At 38.4% G+C, this 7500-nt stretch overlaps 1 long non-coding RNA gene across 1 annotated transcript in view; it reads right to left on the reverse strand.

The window, feature by feature from the left end:
• Window positions 1-6173: 6173 nt before the first annotated feature.
• Window positions 6174-7500, reverse strand: part of LOC123502483 — a 1814-nt gene continuing 487 nt past the window's right edge. Inside the window, exon 2 of the long non-coding RNA XR_006674139.1 lies at window positions 6174-6645. This is a non-coding gene — a long non-coding RNA (uncharacterized LOC123502483). The remainder of the gene's footprint in view (window positions 6646-7500) is intronic.

The raw sequence follows: 7500 nt of genomic DNA on the forward strand, positions 1-7500 counted from the left end.
TGACTTAAGTATTATGGCTTTGCTGCTGCTCCTCTTCCTCCTCCATTTCTCCTCTCTTCCTCTTTATCCTCCTTTATTTCAACTTTCTTCCTCTTTCTGCTACAATTATCTAAACATCTGAACCTAGAAACCCACGAAAACACGTAGAAATCACTAGATATTAGGCAAAATATCGACGAACTGTGGATTTGGAAAATTGGCGCCAGCCACTACCTGGGTGGGCTGTGGTCATCCGAGAGAGAACGGGAACGGGGATGACTCAATTTTACAGGGCCTGGGCTTTATACTCGTGTGGCCCCATCTCCATATCTACAGTCTACACACATCCAACTTTCCTTTAAAACTATGCACACTCCTCGCTGACACCACCTCCTCACTCAGACCATTCCACACCTCCACACATCTCTGTGGGAAACTATATTTCTTCACATCTTTCAAGCATATTCCTTGGCTATCTTTATACTATGCGATCTCGTAGTTCTATTTAAATTTTCCTCTCTCAACATCATTTGCTCATTATCCACTTCATCCAAACTGCTCAACAGTTTATAAACCTGTATTAAATCTCCTCTTTCTCTTCTTTGTTCCAAGGTAAGCAAATTCATTTCTTTTAATCTTTCCTCAGGTCATTTCTGCCAATTCCGGAACCATTTTTGTTGCTATTCTCTGCAATCTCTCCAACTTCCTTATATGCTTCTTTTTATAAGGGGACCAAACCACCCCAGCATATTCCAATCTTGGTCTAATTACCGTACTAATTAATTTCTTCATCATATCTTTATCCATATAATGGAAGGCTAATCCAATATTTATAATCAAATTATATATTTCTCCAAACATCTTGTCAATATGAGCCTCAAACTGCCCATGGTCTTGTATTATCACTCTCAAATCCTTTTCCTTTTCCACCTTTTTCAACACTACTCCTTCACCCATCTTATATGACCCTCTTGGCCGTCTTCCACTCTTCCCCATCTCCATTACATGACTTTTGTTCAGATTAAATTCCATCTCCCACCTCTTGCTCCACTCCCAAATCCTATCTAGATCTGCCTGTTAAATTTCACAATCTTTTTCACTCTTCACACACCTACACAATTTCGCATCATCCGCAAACAAATTAATATAACTGTTTACTCCCTCTGGCATATCATTAATATAGACAAGGAAAAGTATAGGTGCCAGCACTGAACCTTGTGGGACTCCACTCTCCACCACCAACCAGTCCGACTTTGCATCCCTTATTACCGTTCTCATCTCCTCCATCTCAAATAGTTTTCCATCCATTTTAACAATTTTCCCTTCAGTCCTCCATAAATCTTTAATTTCCATAGCAGTCTCATGTGAGGTACCTTGTCAAAAGCTTTTTCAAATCCAAATATACACAGTCCATCCATCCCTCTCTCTCTTGTATTTTGTCAACCACTCTCAAAATAAAAGCTCAGTAGATTTGTTACACATGACCTCCCTTTCCTAAAGCCAAATTGATGATCCGATAATAACTTATGATCCTCCAGGAACCGTATCCAATATTTCTTTATCACCCTCTCACAAATCTTACCGACCACAATTGTTAGTGACACAGGTCTATAGTTAAGAGGCTCTTCCTTACTGCCTCCCTTATAAATGGGCACCACTTCAGCTCTTTTCCACTCCACCGGTACTTCCCGGTTTCTAATGAGCACCTTATAATATCATATAATGGATCAATCAATTCTTCTCTACATTCCTTCAATAATTTTCCTGAAACTTCGTCTGGTCCCATCGCTTTATCATCTTTAAGTTCCTCCAACATTTTATATAACTCCTTTTTAGGTATCTTAATGTCATCCATGTGCACATTTCCTTCTACATTTTGAGGCTTTACAAACATTGTTTCTTTAGTAAATACTTGTTGAAACCTATTATTTAGCAATTCCGCGATATTCCTAGGGTCATCTACTATCCCTTGCTCTCCTTTTAATCTTTCAATGGACTCTCTCTTTTAAGTTTACCATTTATGAACCTGTAAAACAATTTTGGATGTTCCTTACTCTTGTCTACAATATCTTTTTCAAATTTTCTTTCTTCCTCCTCCTTACCCTCACATACTCATTTCTCGCCACTCTATAATTCTCCTTATTTAGTATATTCCTGTTCTTTTCTATCTTTTCCAAGCCACATCTCTCATTTCTTTAGCCTTAACACAAGTTGCATTAAACCAATCCTTTCTTCCTTCCTCTCTCGGTTTATACTGTGATACAAATTTCATAACTCCTTCTTTATAATATTTCATAAAAATCTCATATTTTTTTTGCACTTCTCTGATTTGTAACATCTCCTCCCAATCTAATGTTCTAAAATAATTGTTCAAATTTTGTGTGTTCATCTTACTATAATTCAATCTACCACTCCTGTATGTCTCATCTCTCCTTCGCTGTGTTATTGCCATCTGCATCTCCATAACCACATGATCACTCTTCCCCAATGGACATTTATATTGTATATCCGCACATAGGTACACTTCTCGTGTTAACACCAAATCCAGTCTAGCGGGTTCATCATCTCCTCTATATCGAGTATTTTCTTTCACCCTCTGTTCCATCATATTTTCCATCATTAGATTAAGGAATCTCTCTCCCCCATGCTTCCTCTCCAACACCACTTACTAGATTTTCCCAATCCACTTCTTTACAATTAAAATCTCCTACTAGTATCACCTTTCTTTTTCCAGTTTCCACTTTGCAAACTCTGTAAAGTATCCTTGATCATATTGTCGTATTCCCTTAATGTCCAAGAATTTGTTTTAGGAGGTATATAGGTCACCATGATTATTAATTCTTTTCCATCACTTTTTAACCTTATGCTTATCACTTCTGCATTGTTCTTCCCATACCAAACCTTATCCACATTTATCTCCTTCTTCGTCATAATCATAACTCCTCCTCCACCTTTACCCTCTCTATCCTTTCTCCATATATAATGTTTATTATCCAAATTTACCTTTGTTTTTTCATGTAATTTTGTCTCCGTCAAACACACTATATCAGGCTTGCAATTCTAATCTACTTGACAGTATTCCATCTATATTAGTATACATTACGGTCCACCTACTGGTCCCTGTAGGGGTTCCTCTGCATTCCTTCTTTCCACATACCATTTTTTGACTCTCTCTCCTATAACTCTCCAAAAAAACTTTTCCTTTTCCTCTTCAGACTGTTCATTATTTTTTCTTCTTGCCTCTTCCAACGATTCAATATATCTTCTCCTCTCTTCCTGTGTGTGTGTGTGTGTGTGTGTAAGGGTATGCTCACACTACAAGCAGAGCGGTCCGGTTAGGTGTTCACACAATAACCAGAGCAGGGTGACCTACTCAAGAATTCTGGGTGTCCTCTTAGCCACAGAGCAGGTCGGGCAGGCAACAATATGATAAAAAAAAAATAATAATAATAAATAAATAAATAATGTCAAATTCCACAGTGTTTACCTGGAAGGACAACAAAAAATTTGACGATATATAAAGGAACGTGAAATTCTGTTGGTAAAGTCATTGTGTGTGTGTGTGGGGCTCACTGATCTGTACAGTGTGTTTTTTCTCTCTTTCTCTCTCTCTTCCTTCTTTCTTTTATGTTTCCTCTTCTTCCTTTCATTTTTCCTCAAGGGATGGAACAGCTGTAGGAAAATAAGAAAAAAGTGTTTTCCTTTCATGTATAGGACCAGAATATCACTTCCTTCTCTCTATTTCTCTCTCTTCCTTCGTTCTTTTATATTTTCTCTTCTTCCTTTCATTTTTCCTCAAGAGATGGAACAGCTGTAGGAAAAAGGAAAAGGGTTTGTGTTTTCCTTTCATATATAGGATCAGAATATCACTTCCTTTTCCTCTCTTCTTTTCTCTCTCTTTTTTTTTTTTTTTTTTTTTTTTTTTTTTTTCGTCAGTTTCCTTTCATTTTTCCTCAACGGATGGAACAGGTGTGGAAAAAAGAAAAGTGTTTTCCTTTCATGTATAGGACGAGAATATCACTTCATTCTCCTCTCTTTTTCTCTCTCTTCTTTCTTTCTTTCCTCTTCCTTTCATTTTTCCTCAAGGGAAGGAACAGCTGTAGAAAAAAAAAAGTGTGTTTTGTTTCATGTCTAGGACCAGAATATCACAAAATCAGCTTTTCTCAGCAGACTATTAATATAAAGAGTCAAATTGTACCAGAACTATGCACAGTCTGGTCATTGATTGTCATTTTGTTGTCAGCAATAAAGGCTCACACTGGTGGACACCTTGGCCGTGGGTGGAGTCGTGGAGGGCCGCTGGCTTCCCACCCACAAAAAATGTGCCACAATAATTATTTTGCGTCTGTACGTCCAAAACAATGTCAAAATTATTGCCGCTAGCAACCACTCTGCCCACTCTGCTTGTAGTGTGAACTTACCCTTAGAGTGTGCTGTGTGGGTGTGTTTGTGCTGGTTAATCACTTTTTTGTGGTTTTTGAAAGGGTATGTTAAGTTTTTAGGAGGTGTGTGTGAGGTGAGGGTGTGTCAGGGTGTCAGGGGTGTATCAAGAGTGTATCTTAGTCTGCAGATTGCTTCTATGAATTCAGTACTGAGACACATTTTTACATTGAGATTTGTGTACTATTAGACCATTTTATTGACAATAGCAAGGATCTATGGTGGTCAGAAGATTAATGGCAACAGTCTTCACTATTTTAACCCCTTCAGTACTAGGACACATTTTTACCTTGAAATTTTTGTACCATTAGACCATTTTATTGACATTAGCAAGGGTGTATGGAGGGCACAAGATTAATGTGTGTGTGTTGTTTTTAAAATGTATTGTTTTCATGTATGTTATTACTATTTGATTGTTTATTTTGATTGCTCTTTTCATGTATGTTATTACTCTTTGATTGTTTATTTTGATTGCTCTCTCTCTCTCTCTCTCTCTCTCTCTCTCTCTCTCTCTCTCTCTCTCTCTCTCTCTCTCTCTCTCTCTCTCTCTCTCTCTCTCTCTCTCTCTCTCTCTCTCTCTCTCTCTCTGATTGTTGAAACAGTTTGTTTGTAAGATTGTGTCACTTCAAAACCAAACATTTTTATCTTTGAATAATTGTTAACATAAAAGAATTGTTTTAAAATATTTTGTTTAGTTGAAAAGTGTTTTAAAATTTTGCAAATATGAAAATTTGTGCAGATTTTTTTGTTAAGTTGTAAATGTTTATTTTATATTAAGTTGAAAATTTGTGTAGACTTTTCTGTATAGATTTTGCTCAGTTTTGATACCAAGTTGAATCTGTATAGATTTTGCTCTGTTTTTATAATAAGTTGAAAATTTGTGTAGACTTTTCTGTAGAGATTGTGCTCAGTTTTTTTATACTAAGTTGAATCTGTATAGATTTTGCTCACTGTTTTTATACTAAGTTGAAAATTTGTGTAGACTTTTCACTGTATTCTTTGTATATATAAATTTTTTTTTTTTTTATTAAAATATTTGTAGACTTCCTGGCAATGTAATAATGTAAAGAATTGTTAAATAAAAGTCTAGGGAGACTCTTGCATTTAATTTTAACTCCAATATGGATCTGCCTAATCTCCGGAGACTCTTTCGAGTATTTTTGACTTAAGTACATTTTTAGGGCCATTTGTGGGGGTTTTTAGGTCCATTTTCTGCATTTTTAGGGCCATTTGGGGTGTTTTTGGGGTCCATTTGGGGAATTTCCTGCATTTCTTATGGGTTTTTTGGCCAGTAGTGCAGTATTTAGGGTCAGTTTGGGGGTTTTGGCTAGTTTTTTAACCATTTTCTGCTGGTTTTTGGCCAGTAGTGCAGTATTTAGGGATCTGCTTTGGTTTTTTTTTGCTTTGACCATTTTTGCCGTTTTTTTGGCCAGGTATGCAATATTTTTTTGGACTTTTCCATAACTTTTCAAGGATAATGTCTTTTCTTAATTTACTCATTTTTTCACCCCCACATTTTAATATTTTCACATTAGCTCATCTCTCTCCATTTTCTTGTATTGCTATGATAAAAAAAAAGCATGAAATTAGTTAGCGTGTTTTTTATTTCTGGCCTGTTATTGTTTAGAGTGAGTGTGGGAGGTTGATGGAGGCAATATTGGTGTGTCAGACAGTGACCTAAGCCAGCCTGAGGCGACTACTGACTAGTCAGCCACAAATATTCCCAGGAAAGGAAATTCTCCAAAACAATAAAGATTTCTTCACAATTTATTATTCAATCATGACAACAGCTCCAGGTACAGTGACACCACCATAAGGAGGTGGTGGTGGTGGCGGCGGCGGCAGGCGTTGAATGGCAGGTCTGCGATGAATCTTTCACTGGACGGAGCCGGCGGTAGTGGTGGTGTAGCAGGTGTCAGGTGGCAGGGGGGTGGGTGGCCGGAGTTGGTAGGGTGATGGGGAGAGGGTCAGTGAACGCGCCGTCATCCAATCAACAAACTATTCTCCCTTAGCGGCGGCGGCAGCAGCAGCAGCAGCAGCGGCGGCGGCGGCGGGGGCGGGGGGGGGCGGCGACCATCACAGTGCGCGATGCAAGGCAGAGTCCTTCCCTGATCTTGAAACGGTGGCGGAGGCAGAGGGGTTAGTAGTGGGCGTTGTCAGTGAAGACAGTGCAAGGTACACAAGGCTCATTACCGCTGTGGAGTCAGGCCTTTGGATCGTCAACTCCTGTAATGGACAAAAATGAACAAAAAAAAATGAACTTGTTCACTAATTATCCCTACAGCTAACAGGCAACATTGCCCTAAACACTCCTTCACTGCCTCAATCAGCCTTTCACTCTTCATTCTACGTATTCTTGATACTACCACCACCCACCCCACCACCACCACCACCACCACAAATCGAACATGAACATTAGTATCCGAGTTTACCAATTACCTACATCACTCTTGAACCTCTTAAACATCTACGCCCGCTTACCACTAAGAACTAATTTCAAGAATATATCCCCAAACTTACCGTTATACTACCACATCTCGTTTCTAATGCACGTACCTTGAAACACCAGCCCCGTTACGTTAAGAAATCCTGTCCACTCATTCTTTTCGCAGAGGTAGCCATTGTATAACAAGGAACCACAACGACTTACCCGAAATATTTTAGCCTCAAATACAACTTACTTAAGGAGTTCTATAGTAACGCGACACGTTTAATCTCTTCAGCACCAAGACGCTTTTTCATATTCCTTCCGTTAGTACTTTATCTTATACAACTTCAGAAACTTACGCGAGGAATTAAAATAGTGAAGACACAGGCCATTAACCTTGTGACATCTATACACGCTTTGTAACAATAGAATTATCTAATCGTACACACGTCTCAAGGTGAAAATGCGTCACAGTACTGAAGAGGATAACTAATTCTTCCTTCCTACACAACTACAATGACCACGAAAACACTTCACTTGCCACGGTCATTACCCAAATCTATTCTGAACCCGTTACTCTAACCGCACTAGTAAATGAATGACCAAGTAAATTTAACACTCATACGTAGCGATGGTTCCGGATACATCCTACA

This window comes from Portunus trituberculatus, chromosome 11 (assembly GCF_017591435.1).
Source record: "Portunus trituberculatus isolate SZX2019 chromosome 11, ASM1759143v1, whole genome shotgun sequence".
In the NCBI taxonomy this organism is placed as follows: domain Eukaryota; kingdom Metazoa; phylum Arthropoda; class Malacostraca; order Decapoda; family Portunidae; genus Portunus; species Portunus trituberculatus.